At 39.9% G+C, this 19,383-nt stretch overlaps 1 long non-coding RNA gene across 1 annotated transcript in view; it reads left to right on the top strand.

The window, feature by feature from the left end:
- Positions 1 to 19,383, top strand: part of LOC141750122 (uncharacterized) — a 172,027-nt gene that overhangs the window by 81,563 nt on the left and 71,081 nt on the right. The window contains exon 2 of the long non-coding RNA XR_012589572.1: positions 541 to 684. This is a non-coding gene — a long non-coding RNA (uncharacterized LOC141750122). The remainder of the gene's footprint in view (positions 1 to 540; positions 685 to 19,383) is intronic.

The following is a 19,383-nucleotide window of genomic DNA, read 5'->3' on the forward strand; positions in this document are numbered from 1 at the left end:
AGAAACTTAAAATGTTTCAGTTCACTCTGTTCCACGTGTGCTGCTGAGGGAAGAAAAGATCTATTTAGATGGGCATTCCGAACTGAAATTCCCAAGCCCCAAATGATTAAATATTTTTCACGATCTTAGAAATATGTTTGCTTGCATGCACTAACAACTTATCATGGAAACATTTCAGTTTAGTTGTGATATCAGCTGACTGTCTCTCACCATAATGGCTGTGAAGGCAGACAGTAGAAGATTGCTGGCTGCAGCGTGTGTGGACAAAGCAAAGGAATATGTGAATTAGATGTGCTTTCCGCCTCTGATTTTTCTTGCGGAAGTCCAGCTTTTGAGATTTTACTTCTGAAGCTCGCCAGTTCTCACATCTACCTTGTGCATTGCAATCCACCGGATCACCAAGACAGCGATCAGTGCTTGGAAACACATTTTTCCAAGTTTTCTGGGGCTATATTCTGTAAGGCTGTTCTGTGTGAGCAGGACTGGCAGAGGTATTAACTTGTATTGAGCTCTGAGCAGCACAATACCTTGTTTCCACAGGTTCTCCACGCAAGCCAAGCAGAGAAGAGTCAACACTTCAGGGAACTTGGAAAAGGGGAGGAGCACCTTTGTATGCATCCATGGTGCCACAGAAGATGCTTCTGTCCGCGTGCGCAGCTGATGATTTTCTAACCCAGCTCTCAGGTAGGACATTTTGTGATGAAATATTCAGGAAATAGGTAAACACAATTAGGAAAAAATGTAAAAGTCATACTCAAAGGTAAAATGCAAATGTGTGCATTTGTACGTGTTTCCTTGTTGCTAGTTGCAGCAGTGCTTCAATGTCATTATTTTAATATGTTTGTACGCACAAACTTGTCATACGATATGGTTATGTTCCCCTTGACTTCCAGCTGCACTACAATTCTGGTTACTATTACTTTAAGTTATGTGTCTCTATATAATGGTCCACCCAGAAGAAAAAAACACATTATGTTATATTAAGCAATCAACATTCACAGAACTTCAGCTTCTCAGTTATCATTTATAGTTATCCTTATGTTTATAACATAAAATATAAATTAGCATTCTCAAGTTACATCTTTGAGGGCCTGTCCTTTTTCTTTCTGCTAGGCTCAGAAAAACTTCAGCAGTTGTCATGAAATAATCTTGCATGTTAATCTATTGTTTCCATTTTGAAAAATGCAAAATTATTCCCTTCAGAAGTAGTCCTTAGGATACTAATTTGAAAGGAGATAAAGGAAACTATCCAGAACATCAACCACTCCTGAGTTTACAAAGTAGGGAATGGAGTTGGGTCTCATTGTCATATTTTGCAGCTGATGCTACAACATTAAGTAAATCTAAAAATTAAAGCCATAATCTGTATTTTAATATTGATACAATCTCTGCCATTTTGACTTTGTCATTCAAACCAGAATACCAGAAGGATAATACTTGCATGGTTTGGTTACAGAATTAAGCAAATTAGAGAGCTATTCACTCATTTCTGGAATATCAGGAATTGGACATGTCGGTAAAGTATGTTGTCTTAAACCAGAATGACTCACCTGATACAGTATAGTTGATGCTTCTAGCTTTTTAAGGAAAATATTCTTCTAAAAAATTTTAAAAAAAATTTATCATTCTCCAGGATAATATTACCTAGCTAAGGATGCCGAAGGAACTCAGAGATTCAGATACAAATACTCAAATGTCAGGCTAAGCCTGGGATAACGTTTGTACCAGCAGTCAAAATAATCACCAGGTGATTAAGGTCTTCTCTAACAACAAAATTACATTGCGGATCTTCTGGACTCTGAAGGGGATTCACTCTGCCAGTGTTTTGAATAATAAGGGGGCTGGTGATGTAATACATATTCTGGAACACTTTGTCCACATGTTATCGGAATGCCCGCAATGCAAGAGTTATGGGAAATATATCATCATCCCTAGACTGGAGTTTATACAGAATATTACTCTGCCATAGGATCCCTTTATCTACATTCTAGATGGCCTGACAATGACTCCCCAAATGCCTGAAGCCAATTTAAAAAGGATACTAAGAGCACTCTAATAGCTGAAGTTATTACTACTAAAGTGTAAATCAATGCTGCGTACATTCCAAGGAGGAAGAACGGGTCCGAATGAGCTTTGTCTTAATGGAAAGAGCATCTTAGACGAATTCTGCACATGTGGAGGCAGATTCAACATGTATGGTGCCATATTCTGCAGTCAGGTCTACAGACTTCCCTTTGTCTGTAGTGAAAGGTGAATTTACTTAGAACAAACTTGCACCGTTGCTGTTCTTTCTTAATGATTGCATTAACCTTGTTAGTTTTGCTAGGCAGGCACTGAAAGTGAGTCTAAGTTTGGCTGTATATACAAGGCAAGTACATGAGGAGCAAGAGGAAGGACAGAGGAACGTAATGCTGCACCCCTCATCTCGCCCATCCCTGGTGCTGGACCAGGCTGTCGGAGCGCGGCGGTTCCCAGCCCCTGCCAGTTTGCCCCTTTCTCTCTCTCTCCTGCCCGCCCATACCTCCTGCCCTTTGGGCGCTGGTGCAGTACTATGCCATTTCTACTAGCAAATACTCCTTCATAATAGTAGCAGTGATGAATAGGTCTGCCAGGCACTTTTGGTGGATCGTGCGCTAACACGCACCAAAAATATGAGTTGAGGTCGTGGGCTGTGCCTAGTTCTGGGGCGTAGGTTTTCTCACCCCTGATTTATATACAGCAATTGTATGACAGACACTTTAGTCAAAGGGAATGTAAATCTTTTAATTTCTGCTCATCTTGAGAAGTTTCTGTACTCTAAATACCATGGATTTTTAGGGATTACTAGTGGGGGCCCAGTTCTGGATGTGATCCTCTATCTTTACCCGTCTCCAGTTATCCAGAGATAATCAGATATTAGAGAAGGTTGGAAATTGGTCTCCTATTAATAATTTAAAAAAAAAAGTGATAAAAGACTCTGATCTTGCCAGTGTCATAAGTAATGTCACTTAGTAAAGTGACTGGCACTAGCTGTAGGCTCAGATATGCCAATTATAATTAAAGCCATTATTTTCAAATACAGTTCAGTTTATTCCTGGTGAAAAGTAAAGAGAATTTTAGAGTGACAAATCTCTCTGGAAAATGCAAACTTGACGAAAGGGCTGTATTTTTAGACTACCTGTAACAATTCGGTTTCAGGTTTGAAATGAATATTATGTTAAAACATATTCTTTAAAATTAGTGTTGACCAACCTAACATACTGTACAACATGAGAATATGTATGTGCCTGTCAGGATCATCTTGAGAAAGCAAAAGATGACTTACAAGGCAGAAGTGACATTTAGTTCTTAGATCAACAGCTTTCAAACATCTGTAGTATGGTTTTCAGAAAGGTACCCATTGCAAATCTGATGCCCGTTCAAGGTTTTCCTGAAAGATAACCAAATTGCCACCTATTTTTGAGAATTAAAACCAAAGATGGTGCTCTAAAAAAATAGAGACAGTGAAGCTGTACTCTTTATCTATTAGCAGACCACAATTGCCTGAAAGAATTGTTGATAAAACTACGGGTTTGGTTATTTACTTACAGCAAAACACAGATAATGGTTGTATTTTGTAAAGTCGTATAACACCCTGAGACACCAGTCACCCTTGGTGGGTTTCTTTCCTAAAATTAATGGGATTCTTGGAGATGACTGTAGGAGAATATAAAACAGCCATGAAGTAGCTCCCCCAAGCAGCAATTCGTTCCTGTGAAGGCAGCTTTAAGCTCGGGACAAAAGCCACGAGTAGTGGAAGGTGCTTCCAAATGTTCCGAACCCTCTGCCCTGGGGTACATTCCAAAGGACCGAGGGCTGTAAGCAGCTTGGGACTGTGGCTGCTCTGGGGATACAGCTCCTGTCATTGGCAACCTGGAACTGAAGGTTAACTGGCAGATGATGAAACAGAAATTTTGTCACTGACCTTTGCTTGCTAATGAGTACGCCAGTCCTGCTCAAATCCAGTGGTGTAGTCAGTGTTTCTCTTATTCTGGCCTTCTTTTAGATCCATTTGCACAAGGTGATGGTGCGTTTGTGCTCTCGGGCATTTGTTCGCACGCCCGCCCTACTGCTGGCCACCAGAGATTACCCTGAAAACCGACTACGGTGCAATGATCTGAGGTCTGATGTTAACTTAAGGTATAGATAAAATTCCTGCTTGCGCTGCAGGTGACTGGGATCTAAGCAAGAAAAGTTGCTGTAGCTGATTTTTTTTTTTTTTCATTCTCATCTACTGCATTGGGCAGCTGTTTTGTCCTTATTGGCAGACTTAAAATCTTGGCTTTGTTTTCTGCCCTGTAATCTTGTGTTGATGTCCTTTATGTTCCCAGACCCTCTGTTTAAAAGTGTTTCCATTTGATATGATTAATAGCTCTTGTGAGTGATCTCTATTAAGGACTCAAAGCTCAATTTCAAATATTTTTGTGGCGCTTCTGGTGGGCCTTGCTGGGATAAATTAAGCCTATTTTTCCCCTGATTGCTTCGTTGGATCTCTTTGTAACTTCACCTTGTATTCCTTTCTGTTCAATACTTTTCAAAGTACTGAGAGTTTAAAGAGGTACAATAAATCCCAGATCAGTTTTTAATGACCATGGTAAGCCTGCTTGTAATATGTCAGTAAGCTGAGCCTAAAAGCCAATGGGGAATAGGCCATTTCTGCCTTAGTAATTGCCTCCACAGAAAGATTTATAATGTCATTATCCGAATCTACAAGAAATAACTCATAGAGCTGAAATACCCTAAAAAAATATTACAATTCTCTTAAAATCTAGTCATTCATAAATGCTAAATCATAAAACTTTTTTCAAGATGTTTTATGTTAAAAATAAAACACAGTCAAAATATAAATGTACTTTTCTTAATCAGATTCTTCGTTCTTTATGTATCTGTTTTCCGTGCTGTAGTTCGGGCAGAAGAATGGTGCAGTGCACAGCCCAGATCTAGCTCTGCGCTGCTGAAAACACAAACGAGTACTGAAAAACCACAAAGAGGAAGAGCATTCCCAGTCATTTTTCTTTATTTGTGCGTGATTCCAGGGGGGAAGAGGGTTAGTTAGCACTGCAATAAAATTAATTTTAGTGATAAAAATCACTCCCCCCTTCTCCTTCCACCATTTTCCCATGAAAAGCCACACTAAATGTCCTGATAAATGTACTGCGGTGCTGTTTTAAGCCATTTCAGCCAGCTTCCTTTGCCCTTAGCTTTCCCCAATCAGAAGATATCATTCATTTCTTTCAAAACGCAGGAAATGTACTCTTCAATTTGTCTGGTGTTTAATAAAGTGCTAGAATTACCATAGCTACCCTCATCTTCTGATGCTTTAATACACTGTGAGATTTATACTAATTTCAACCAGACTATATTCTTCAGTGTAGAAAGCTTGTACACTTAAAAGGGCACTGTCAGTGTGCGTGTTTTTCTTTTTTTTTAATCATGAGCTCCTATAAGCGAGGACCAGTTTTCTATTTCCCTGAAGATTTTGAATTGTTTTACTTTTTTTTTCCACGTTATTGTTTGTTCTGCGTCCATATGAGCTTGGTTTTTGCTTCCGAGTGGTTTTGCCATGGCTTTTTTTAAACTATGTCTCATTCATTGTTTAAATAAATATTATTCACTGACATCTGTGGAGGGATGTGTTGTAATGCAGTTGCTTCAACCAGTCAAGTGATTCCTAAAATCAGTGAAAGATTTCTAGTCTGATATAGTGTAATTATTCTCTGAAGTTCAAATTAAACTTTTCAGGGCCTAATATGTGCTCTTAGAGTGTAAATTATAGAGGCTAACATACTTTTTAAAGTGTGGCAGTTCTGTTACTAACTTGAATAGGTTCAGGATTTCATCCCACGTCCCGTAAACCTCAGAGCACAGACGTATCTTAGTAGTAAATTATTACTCATTTCTAGTGAGCATTTATAAACTTTCAGGTTCTTTGCTTCAAAGAAATGAGGTCCCTGAAACAGAAATTATTTCCCAGTCAGGTCGCTCTGATCTCTGTAATGTCACCTGAATCTAAAAGGTCTGTGAAAACAATATTGACACATTTATTTCCTGAGTTTAAAACTGATTTATAAGCAAACAAATATGTGTTTCTGCCTCTGGATGTGTATATCCTATTCTTATCAATAGTAGTGGGAATAATCTTTTGCACAGAGATGAAAATACACTGTAATACACCTATCGTCTGTGAGCTTCTACTGTATATCTTGTAGCTTTACTTTTAAGTCTTCCCTGATTTCTGAGGCAATGTGATGTGTGCTTTTCAGCACTGAGCTCTCTGAAGAAGTCAATGACAACTAAATGAAACTGGAATTTTGGAGTGGTCTATCTTAAATTGGTATGTTTAGGAAAGAAAAAAAAACCTCAGGTCTTCTATGAAAGCCTGTTTTTCTTAAGAGCTGCTGCACGCTGAGTACACTCAGATTTATAATTTGAAGTAAACTTGATTCGTTGTTGATCATTAGTTTTTAAACCTAATCTGGATTGAGATTAGAATACAGCAACTAAAATAAAAATCCTTGCACTGAATGTAAAAGCCTGTGAAGAAATTGCAGTCGATGCAAGGTGACAGTCTGGACTGAGCCGTCTTGGGCCACGTCCTTAAACTGGAGGAATACAAATTCGCTTTCATCAGGATTGGTGATAATAGGATTGTAGCAGAGAGAACCTCACCCCAATGAAGGCTGAAAGAATATCAAAATATCCTTTTGCTCCTTCTGTTAGAAACTCATCCTGTAAGAATCAGGGTGAAATAATGAATTGAGGTTGGTCAGGATTAGTCTCTGGTTATTCACTTGGTGCCATGCTTCTTCACTATTGTATGTAGCAAATGTTTCCTGACAGGCTGACTAGGAATAATAAAAGGATAAAGGACTCTGGTGACATACTGAATGTTACAATTGTTATTCCTGTCCTCTAAATGTGGTTTACCTTGGGCAATGTCAGAGGTGACTAATCTCGGAGCCCAGGCAAACAGAACGATGAGCTGCTGGGGATGAGCGTGCTCGGTGCTGCTGTCCTGCCATCTCTGCCCATGTGAAGTCCCATTAAAGTTTATAAGACTGTGTAAGTGTAAAGTGCGGGGGCTTGTCCCTTTCCGGCAGTTACTGGGGGGAAGGGGGGGGAAAAAAAAAGGAGGAATAGTTTTTATGGTCATTCTTTCTTCTGTCATGAAAATCATTAATCACGTGTTTCATCCTTACTTTACATACGGCGTGTTTTTCTGTGAGATCTTTATTAACTGTCAAAGTGATGACGTTTGCATCTGTATATATGAATTTCCCTGGGATCTGATCTATTTGCTAGTCTGGATCCAAAACATCTCCTGAAGCTGGACTGCTGACTCAATAGAGCGGCGAGGGTGTAGGCAGGAGTTCTCATTTCTGTCCCACGAGGTAGCTGTGCAGACTGCCTTACGTGTGAGCTCGTTTCTTCCGCAGCCAACGTGAGAATTTGGACATATGCATGATGTGTTGTTACCTTAAATCAAAATACTTTTCCTTCTCTTAAGACGTACTGAGCAATTCCTAACCAGCAATCAGGGAATAGGGTCTGCCTTATGTTACAGACTGTTGCGCTACCAATACTTCTCTTTACTGCCATCCCCTTTCCTATCCAAGGAATTGAGACTTGCAAGCACAAGTCCTAGACCAGAAACCTCTGATGGTAAAGACTGTATCTTGCCTTAGCAGCATGTTCTTCACCAAGAAAAATGCTGTGGCTCCCCTAGGAAGCGCCCTGTTGTTTTTCCATATTGCTTCAAAGAGAACGGTGAGTTCACATGGCCTTAGCACTGATGGTGCCTGTGCAAGGAGACTGCGCATTTCAGAATGTGCTGATGAATATTTCCATAGCATTTAAGAAAAAAGAAAAAATTGACAAAAAGAAAAGGTGTTGAATCTTTTCAGTTGCATCACTGTTAGTGTTGTGATGAATGCTGTGGTCTGTACAAGTGGAGTAATTAATTATGGGTGAGAAATCTCACCATGAGAGGTCCTTGAGAAATGGAAAAAGGACTCAAATAATTAATAAACATACAGTCAATTCATTTCAGGTTCCCCTGAAGAGGATAGTTACAGGAGGGAGGCAACTAGGTAAAATTATATTGCTTGTTGGAAGCATTTAAGCTGAGAAGGAAAGCTAGAGAGAAAGACAGACCGTTACAATACGCACGTTCTTAAATTCCTTTGCTGTTATGGCTCCTACGCAGTTAACGTAGTTTGCTGTTCTGCTTTCTTTATCATTGTATCATCCAAATATAAACATATGCAAAAATTTTAGGTGAATAGTTTAAGGTTAAATAACCTTTGAATTATTTAGAAACCACAACTGTGTTCTGGGTAGTTTAAGGACCTTATTTCTGTCTGGCTTCTAATTTTGCATGCAACTTTCCACTCTCAAAACCGACTGCACCAACAGAACTTGAGTTTGGATAAATTACTCGGATGTTGGCCTATGTGTAATGTATGCTAATGAAATATAAGTGTACAGGTCAAAAGAGAAATATTTAATGGGGGTGTTTACCAGTTGGTGATGGGAACAGAGAGCTCAGAATATACCAAGACAGAGTAGTTAGTGAATCTGTCATACACATAAATCAGCCACACTCCCTCTGCATTTCTAATTGTCTCCCTAAAAAGGTTTTAGTCAACCCCTTAAAATGATGATCACACAAATGCATTTTTATATCGCCTGTTTGCTTTTAGTTATGCAAATTTGTTCAAGAGAAACGATGTACTCAAAATGCTCTAAAATTTTTAAAACCTACAGATGCCTGTGCTGTGAGAGAATGTTTAAAAAAAAAAAAAAAAAAAGAGTTAATGCTCTCCAGCCAGATCTGGGAATGTACTGATTTGGGGTTCAAGGCTGGTTCCAGATATAAGTAAAATAGGGCCTTGGTTGGGGCAGTAACAGGGGCTGGGGAGACTCACAGTATTATGGTCTGTCTTTAGGGTATTCTTCAGGGATCCCATTTCAGCAGTAGCTTTCTATGGAAGCGAATTGTTAGATGGACTGAAAGCTGCTTTTATCTCTGCAATGGTTTCTTTATTATTATTCAATTCATTTCTTAAAAATGTTAATTGAAATGAACTTTCCGGAGTGCCTAAGTCACTTTTGAAAAGGCACATTAACCCTCTAAATAACTTGGCTCTAGCAATGGTGGCCAGAGCAATGATTAAACAGCTTTGGAAAATCCAGACCTTCTTTCTGTGGGTAAACGTCGTCTTTCACTGCTTGGGTATTCAGCAAGCAGCCACTGCCCTGGGGTGCTGATCCTAGTTGTGGCCTCAGCCACAACAGAAATGATGGTATACTTGAAAAAGAGAAGATTGTTGTATGGTCTGTCACTGTTCAGGACATATATCTCACAAGAAACCTTGTTAGGCTCGGAGACTTTAGATTAGGCATAAAGCTTTCAGTCAGGATCTTGTGTATTTGACCCTCACACTTGTCTTTCACAGCTGTCGCTACAGTAGATTCACAAGAATTAAACTGAGCGCAGCTGTATCTGGAGGTGCAGGTAGGGGCAGACTTCAGGAGACATCTCTGCCTGCTTTCTTAATGGCCACATTCATGTCCACCAACCCAAGAGCATAGGGAGGTGAATTTTGCATCAGTCTGAGCTTGCCCGTACAGACGTACTTCTCGATTTGATCGTGATGTTTAGCACTGAAAGCCAAATTTAGCAGCATATCTGGAGGCTTAACATTACTGATGCTTTGCTGAGCCTATGCCTCGGTATACCTGGTATCTTCCACAAGTACTAAATTAACACACAAATACTGAAGAAGGATGTAAAAATCAAAACTCTGAATATGATACAGTGATTTTATAGAGTTCTGCATTGCCTTAAATCCACTACAGAGCTCCTGATCATGTCAGCGGGCACTATATGGCTCATCGTTTGTCAGACCATTTAAATTCAGTGGCTCTAGCACTTAGTCTTTTGGAAAACATCCTGCACAGTTTGATTTACAGCACTGTAGAGCTGATTAAAAAGTCACTCATTAAAAAGGTATCTTTTATTATAATTGCTAAATATTTTTTGGTGTGGTTAGTAGGTTTCACCTTTAAAATGATGTATGCATGCTGGCTCTTCTCCCAAGCTGTCGAGTCAGAGCCACTGGCTGGTAGATTTGTACTGAAGTGGCAGAGGCTTTGCAGTGCTTTGCATTTTCACATGCTTTCTTTTCTCGAGTAGAGGAATATCAGCATATTCTTGTGGATAGGGTAGAATTTGGAAACCTGGCTTTCACTCCAAGGAACCAGTTTCCTCTCTGAACTGGGAGAAGTCATTTAACTCCTCTTCTATTTCACAACAGCTGGAATCAGAGCTATCTGTCACAAAATGTTTGGGCAGTCCTGTATAAAAAGCACTACACAAGTTCTAGCTAGTTGATGATCGTAGGATTTAGTTTACCGAGCGTTGTGAAGCTGGTTTTCCAAATAACGAAAGAGAAATGTTGATGAAATAATGGCATACACACTCCTTATTTCTATCCCTGACTTCTGCCCTGATCTTGGTACCCTTTTGTTTCCTCCTGATCTTTATTCCTCAATATGATGATTCTTCTGTGCTGGGTTCTGTTTACAGATAGATTCATGGGAGGAAGATAACTCTTAGTCCAGACTTCCTTCTTGGCTCTACGTATGTCCCATGCCTTACCAAAGCTGTTAGAATCCAAAATCTTTGCCTAGAGGGTCTGCTTAGATGTTAATGGTTCAACAACACACTGACACACCCACTTTAAGGCCAGCGCATCCTAAATATCAAAACCAGTACTTCCTGGTTTTCATTGTCATCATCATCAAGTGTTTTCTGTGGCAGGGCAGTAAGCTGCACCAGTGACCAGGCTGAATTAAAAAAAACTAATGGGGGGGAATGGTTATGATAGCGTCATTACTGCAGTGACTTTCTGCTTGTGCTACGTGGACAGAAAGGGGATAGGTTAAGCAGAGAGGATCACAAGATGACTAAGCTCATTTGAAACAAGAAATCCAGCCAGGACTGTGACTGCCTGGAAATCATGGAGAGCAATTGCCTGATCTGTTATAGGGAGCCATATGGTGATCTCCTTTGCAAAGCATGGGTGAGGTCTGAGGGCAATGACGAGAAGGAAACCAGTCTATCTGATAGGACCAAATCTGGGTTTTTAAGCGGGTTTCATGTCAGGACACGTCCCTGAAGAAGCAATTTCATAGCTGAGCTTGCACTTTTAACTCATCTCAACTCTTGACTTGAAGTCTGCAGTCAGCCCTACAATATCATCTTCAGAGTAAGATACTGCTTTTCTAGCAGAACAAAAGAACCATTAATGACACCAATTAACCAGTGTAATTCTCATTTACACCTCTTTATTACCTTCCACACACAGTATGTGATACATTATACATCCCATTAATTGTTAACATACACGCAAGTCAAGATCTTTTATTATACTGGGTCATCTATCATTGATACAGAGATACAGATATTTTATAGCTGAGCCAACTAACACTACTGTAGAGCAGAATCTATAACCACTTTCACATCAAATCTGATTGTGTTATTAAGCCCTTTAGAAGTGCTTAGTATGTAATTTGGCCTCCTCCCAGAAGGTATTTTATAGAGGGGAACAAAAAAGTGGGATTTGGGGTAAGTCGTATTAATTTTGTGATTTTTTTTTTAAAAAAATTTAAATTTTTACCATTTTAAAGCTCAGTGGTGGAGCATTGTTCTGTTGCACTGTAAATTCCACTTATCTAATAAGCATAATAGTTTTCTTTTAATTAACTGAAAACATTGAGGAATTAGTGAAGGGCCAGCATTTAAGGGGAATCTAGGTGGGAATTCTTTTTTTAAAGCGCCAATGATTTTGCGTTTTCAAAGGATAGAAAAATCAAAACTATAATGCAATAGGTATAACATGCTTTGTTTATTCCCAGCAGCATTCCAGTTATCAATGGGCTACATATTGCCCTTAACTATTGGTGTTATTTAAAGTCGGTGATGGAAGCTTTTGAAGCTTGTTTCAGACACCCAGGTCACATGGCTACTCTTCCATGCTCTGATCTTGAACTCCAGATGTATTTTTCTGTCTTCTTGGCTTTGTAAGAGACCTCCATAGCCAATAGAAAATGTCTTTGTTCTTTAGAGGAAACACGAAATTACATGCCCAGGCTATGTTTCCATTTTCTTGCTCTGAGTTCTGATTTGATTCCCGGTTTCTCTTAGCACACGTAGTTAAACCTGCGAGCCTTGCACGCAGCACTCCGTGTCTTGGGTCTTGAAGCCCTGATGTCCACTGCAGCCACCTGCTGCACCGGCTGGGCAGAGGGGGTTGTCAGTGCTGAGGAAAGGTCTCTGTATGCTGCTCCTTGCTACCCCCACTGCTGGTTGTTGTGTCCCCACCAAGGCTAGAGCTCAGCTGTCTAAATGCTCATCCTTCATGCCGTGATTCGGGAGCCCTGACTAACGCCACTGTCTCCCAGACAGGACCGATGGCTGCTGCCAGTCTCCCAGGGGGCTGCAGCAAAGGGGCACTCACGCAGAATGATTTTTGGAAACAGCTACTAATAGTATCACTCGTCAACTGAGCCTGGAGACTAACTGGGCGAGTGCTTTCCTTCAGCTTTGTTCCTGAGAAGCATCAGTTAACAGCACCCTTCCCAGACAGAAAGAAGTTGGACCTGCTTCTTAGAAACCAAGCAGAAACAAATTTTATATTTGAGCTTGCATCTGCGATGAAGAGCAACGTTGCCAGTTATCTACTCATGGCTAAAAGATCGTGACCGCTGTTCCACCAATGCCTGTAGTAAAAAGCTTAAGGTCACGCAGTTTAGCAAAGAAATGGTGCAGGCAGTAATCAAGCGGGCAGGTAACAGGAGCCAGAGCAGTTGCCTCTTGGTTGAGATGGATGTCTGTGTGTATGCTCTTCAGCGGTAAAAGGAAATCAAGCACCTTTACTTAAGCCCCAGAGAGGATGGAGCAGGCGTTTGGGCAGATAGGTGTGTGTCCTGCCTGAAAACTTCCTTTTGAGTGGCTGCTGATGGTTGCTGCCTCTGCCGGCTGGTCTGGATGTGATAGCAGTGCGTTGCTGGGCTGAACCTACGGGTTGAACCTGGAGAAGACAGCCACAAATTTGTCAGATACAGTAATTTGAAAGAGAGGGAAGGGGAAACCATCGCAGTGTTTCAGGACAGGCCTGCCCAGCTGTGCCTGGCAACACCCCTAGGGGAGTGCATTTCTTTAAATAAATGCTTACTTTAGGCCAGTGGAATCTGTCAGTAATTAAGTGCTTATATTTAGCCTTTCCTAAAGAGGATATCTACAAGTGATTTTGAAACTGAACGTCAGTGGTGTCTGTGTGATGGTTTCTCTGTGCCTTGCATCCGAGTAAACAGATGAATGCAGACACTGACAAAATCTGTCCATGGCCATGGACTGACGCAATGACAGACAAGAAGGCAGACCTCCATCTCCTCTCTGTGCCGCTCCAGCCACTGGGCAAAGCTCATCTGCACCCAATCAGCTACCAAACAGAGCTGTAAAAGCTCTTGGCCTGGTACATGTGTTACTTGTTCACTCATATGCAAGTTTACTGCATGATAATATATAAAGAAAAGCATCTGTGCGTCTGCTATGCTGACTTGTACTTCTAGTACTGTATCTCTGCTTTAGGCATAATTCACAGAAATCTGGTGCTAGAAGTGTAGGACCTGAGAAATACCGCAGCCCACATCTGCTGTTGGAAATCGCTCGGTAATTCCTCGCACAGGGCACTGGCAGCCTCCTGCCCACCTTGGGCAGGCAGCGCCCACGTCTTGGTTGGATCTGGCACGACCTGAGCATGACGGGCCCCAGAAAACGGCTTCACGCTATTCTAAATCCAGCTTCCATTATCTATATTCCTTAATTAGAGCAAATGAATACTAATTATTCATGGCTAGTATTTTATCAAAATGAATGGCAGCAGCAGTTGGAGACTTTGCCCATTAGACTTATATCTGTTACATACAAAATGTTGATATATTCACTTCATGTGCGCTATTCTGGTGTACATTTAGAATGGAAGTGATTGGAGGCTAATGTGGTGTCAGTAAACAATTAAATACCATTGACTGAGCAGTTGATGACCCTAAATAGGGAGCATAGTGTTAGAGGGAGAAGGAGGTTTGCATTAGCATAGCCCCTACAATAAATATGTATTTGAATAACTCCCCAAAACATTGCTAGTTTTCTTTTGCTATGACTGGGTTTCATTGTTAGTCAACACTTAATTAATCAACACCATCACCTGACAAAACTGGTGTAGTCCCTGACTCTGCTGGAAATAGGAATTTAAAAATGCTGCTATCATACACCGAGAATAAGAAAAATATTCCCATTTGTCCCTGCCTGGCATATCAGTATGTACTGATCCATTTCACCTTTGATTATTAATGTTTTCAGAATTAGCCTATCGTAAAAATAGGTTCTCAGGTAAAAATTATCCATTAAAAAAATTCTGTAATGATATGGGCTGTAAGATATTTTCCTCAAAAAATTATGATGTGTTTTCTAATCATATTTTGTACTACATCTGGGCTCTTCAGGTGACTCTTCAGACCAGTATTGGTAAATTCTTGATAACTTTGTTAATCGCCAGTTAAAGAAAGAGGAAACTAAGCTGTAGATAAGTTTCTCCAGATATCCTGGTTCTGTACTAGGATATATGAGAGTCTCGGAGTGGCTTGTGTGAGTTAATACTGAAGAGCAGAGCTCTTACGTTGAAATCACGGTTTAATATTCTGTAACCACAAGGCAGCCTGCCCTGCTGAAGAAAACCTAAAAATCCCTTTAAGATTCTTTTAAGAAAGTGTTTAGCATTTTAAGAAAATCTAATTTCCTTTGCTGTGGTGTTGGTTGTGCAGTGTCATTTTTAGAAGGGATATTAAAGTTCTAAGACAGAAGAATATTCCTAGGGAGACCTTTATAAATACCTAAATCGGTTAAGATGATTAACCATCAGATTTTTTAGCAGGCTATTGATTTTAACAAAAGAAAAAAAAAAAAAAGAAGAAAAAAACCAACCAAACAAACAAACCCACAACAACAACAAAACCTGGTTTGCTCAAGGCTTCTTTGGACTCCCATAGTGTGATTTTTGTATACTACAGGCTGTGGAGTCTAACAGTTGCAATATGAAAATCGTATAGGGATATGAGGCAAATTATAGAATATTAAAATGAAGAAGGAACTTTATTACATGCAACCTGGTCTAGTGGGAGGTGTCCCTGCCCACGGCAGGGGGTTGGAACTGGATGATCTTTAAGGTCCCTTCCAACCCCAACCATTCTGTGATTCTCTGTTCTATAACCATGCATCCAAGAAAATCTTGGATTTCATTGAAAACAATAATCATCTAAGTTATGTTGAAAGCAGGAATACAATCCTAAAAGAGTGAGTATTGCATATGAAGAACATATATTTGATGGTGTTAAGAGTTCACGGACATAAAACCCTAAATCTCCTCTTATGATGTTATTTTAGTTTGCCTTTATTCCCTTTTTCCTTCTTTATGACAAGGGCTAAATTTCTCCAGGCTAGACACACTATTTCTTTAGCAAGGAAATGGTAAAGATCATCTGAATTTGCGATGCTACTTTTTGGGATGGTAGAGTTCACAGCAACCCTAATTCTAATTCCTAATATTAATCCTGAAGTTTCCATTATTCCCAGTTACACCTTTTAAGCTGCTCACAATTTTTTGCTCTTTTTTCTTTACATCTTTCTATAGGAAATAATTGTAAGAGGTATCTTACCCTTCCTCTCTTATCTGTCCCTCAGCTGCACGTGCTCAAAAATCTTTCTATGTACATTCATTTTGTCCATCTCGCCTGTGAAACATGTTGATTGCTGTTGTGCAAACTCTCTCTGCTCTGTCGGCGTCGGGCTGATGCTGAGCTCCTTACAGCTGCGCTGCGCTGCCCTGTGCTGCACAGCTGAGCTGCCAGTGTCTGGTCTTTGTCTGGCTTTGTGTAACCCATCTTGGTGTCCTCTTCACTGAATTAGATTGTAAGCCTTCGTCTAACTTAGCTTCCTCCTATTGTTAACTATGTCCTATGTTTAAATTATTTTATGTCTTGTTTTACTTCTTTTTTTCTAATTTGAAGTTCAGAGCATTTATTGTAATGATTTAAAAGACAATGATACCAAACCATAATTTGCTGATACATGTAGCATTAATTAAAAAAGCTTAAACTTCCAGATTAAATTATTCATTCTGGTTTCTTGCTTGGCTCTAGTCTCCAGAAAGCACAGAAACACCAACAGCTCTGAAATGCTGTTTGCAGAAGGACTGACTGCAGAAGTAACGCTGTTCCCAGAAGAACTGGGCACAGAAGCAGCATCCTTTTATTCCCACTTACTTTTAATAATTTCTGTATTTTAGGGATGGGGGTTATAAAGACCAAGTAATAAATCCTTACTGAGCTGAAAATACTAGGGCTTGCAGTCTCCATGTCCCCTGTCCTGCCCAAACAGCACTTGCTGCAGTTCTGGGAGGAACCTGGATTGACCAGTTGTTCCTCTTAACACCCTCTCAGTCCGTCCGCGTGGTGGAGATTTCAGACTGAAAGAAACTGAGCTTATGCTGTTTGCTAATAGTTCACTAATAATGTGTTTTAATACCAGAATGTGGGATAAGGAAAGGTGCTGCAGCCTCTGAAGCTCCCCGGAGCCAGGGAGGCTCTGCGGCCGGGCAGGCTGCTGGGTTTGCTGCAGCGAAGGGCTGGGCGGATCGGGATACCCAGACCCAGACACCTGGTGTGGTCAAGCTTTTTGAATTAAGATCCATCATACTTGCTTTTCTTCCATATCTTTTTTTTTTTTTTCCTGAGCAATCTTGCACAGATTTCTGATTGATCATTAAGAGTTGCACCTCTTTAAACCGAAGCAATAAAGCTAGCATTACTATTACATTAGTATATATTGTGTCTATTAGCAGCCTTTTTTTATTTCTGCATACCTGCAATATCAGCCCAAGCCAGATTCAGTAGCATTTTTTTGAAACTTCCTGTGCCCATTGGTAGTTATATGGGAGTCAGGATTATCTCCTTTTAAAACACGTAATAGCTTTGCAAAGAGGGGAATGGGTTGGGAATGTGTCATTTGAGGTTTTGATAAAAACCTAATGGGAAACTGGTCCATGAGCTAACTTGAACGAACTAGAAATGTAATATGAACAAAGATCAGCAAAGCTCCTCAGGTTGCCCAGAAGTATTAAGTGTTTCATTTGTGAAATCCCCAAAGTCTGCCAATACTTGAAAGCTTGGCATGGTGCAGAAGGTGCACTTGCTAAGACAGGGTTAGCACAGATGGGAGCCAAAGAACTGAGAACGTTTTTTGTCCCCATCTGATGAATCCTAAGGCTCCGTTTTTGCAGGTGGATTCCAAAATAAGATAGCAGGTGGCATATTTCAGGAATTCAAAGCAAACCTGCAGTTTTAGTGAAGAAAGGTGATAAAATTCCAGAAGGGCGTGCATTTGCAGCAAGACCTTTAAGCCGCGTTTTATATCCCGTTCACCCTATAGAAGATTATTTAACCAGAGACACAGTATCTCTGGTCCCTGTGGATGTTGTCATTCACAGTACATAGTCAGTGTAAAGAAACTTTTGTTGTGTGCACTTCTTGAAATACATCCAGCCCACTGCAAACTGTGTATGAGGTGGGAAACAAGACAACTGTGAGGTGCCCAGACAAGCAGAGCTGGTTCTAAATTAGTTAAATGGGAAACACTGGGAAGAAATGTAGGTTGAAACTGAATGTGCTGAGTTAAGGAAAAGAAAAAAAAAAAAAACACCAATGTGATGATTCTTTAGCAAACAAAAAAAACTGCATGGATTCAACATAAGCAATACTACCATATTGGAAAGAAGGACTTATTTTATTTCTGATCAGCTGATTGCAGTTTTTGATAGCTGGAACCCTTACTTTTCAGACTATTGTGTGTAGGTGAGTTTTTCTTGTGTGAGAGAACCCCTGAAGTCTAATAGAAACCTTTTAAGTAAATCTTACAAAGCTCTAATCTCTCAAAAGCTCCCATGTTCTTCTCCTCTGTTCTTATTTAATTTTTAATAAGAACAATTCCATGCAGCTCTAAAGCATGGCTCAATTAAGAAACGTTCCTACCAGGCATCTTTGAAATCTTGGGAGGTTTTTCCTTTTTTCTTTTTTGTTTTTTTTTTATTTTTTTTGGTTTACCCCTACAAATCTCAATTTTGGTTGGCTGGAGTTTAGAGAACAAGTTTCTCTTTAATTGCAAGCTCTGCTTCACACTGTTATTTACAAGTAGACCAAATAACTTTCAAAGTCTCATGTTTTATGCTCGAAGGAGACCATCGAACACATTAGTGCTGTATTCTGAAGTTACAAAAAGGATCTTTGATCTAATTCCCTAGACGTTATCTGTCCAAAAAGTATCTCTAGGTCATGAGAGGTAATTAAAAAAAAAAAAAGTCTGAATCAAAATTTCAAGCCCAGGTATTTTATAGTAATCAAACCTTAACTGCTTTATGATTCACTTTTATTTTTACAGTGTATGGCACTCTTCTTGCTGCTCTGGTTAAGCTTGTATCAGCATTTCCATTATAAAATGCTGCTTTCAGGGGTTTATAACTTAGCTGCAAAAATTTACTCTAAGATGGCATTATGACCTGATTGGAAAATCATGTTTGTATAAAATACGTGTCTGCCAATATGCATAAAATTTTTGGAATCTTATTTTGGGCTTTTAGAGCAGATTGCAATGGCGGTGTCTCATCAGAGCATGCATTGTTAATGATGGGAGAAGTAAACTCTGCCTGAAGCTATTTTGCACAATGGTTGTGGCAGGTTTCATTTTCTGGTCCAGCGTTTACTGAAGTCACCCTGACTTCTCACAGCTGGAATGGAAAGAGATCTAAGACAGAGACACTAGGATATTTGTGGACTTCCTTACTTTTCTTTTCCCCAGGATCCACACAGAATGGACAATATGACATTATAATAGATCTCATTTCAGATGATTATCCACTCCTCGTACTTACGTCATTTATAGCTGTTTCATCATAATCGGATTGGCAGAATTCAGTATAAATAATTGTGTTCCACCTATTAAAAGGGCTGGCGAACTTTTGATGTGATGCAGAGTCTGTCTTCACTTCCTACGTTTGGATAGAGTTGAGATGGGTTGTTACTTTCTGTGCAGCTGACGGTTTCGATGGTTACGTGTCAGTGCTGACCTGATGTCTATAAAATGCCTTGATGTGTTATCCAGAGCATGAAAAATATAAAAGAACATATGTATTTACCTGTTGCAGAGCAGCTCTGCTCTATAAAAAGGAAGCAATATACTTTTTACAGTGT

The sequence above is a fragment of the Larus michahellis genome, chromosome 12 (genome assembly GCF_964199755.1).
Source record: "Larus michahellis chromosome 12, bLarMic1.1, whole genome shotgun sequence".
NCBI classification, from domain to species: domain Eukaryota; kingdom Metazoa; phylum Chordata; class Aves; order Charadriiformes; family Laridae; genus Larus; species Larus michahellis.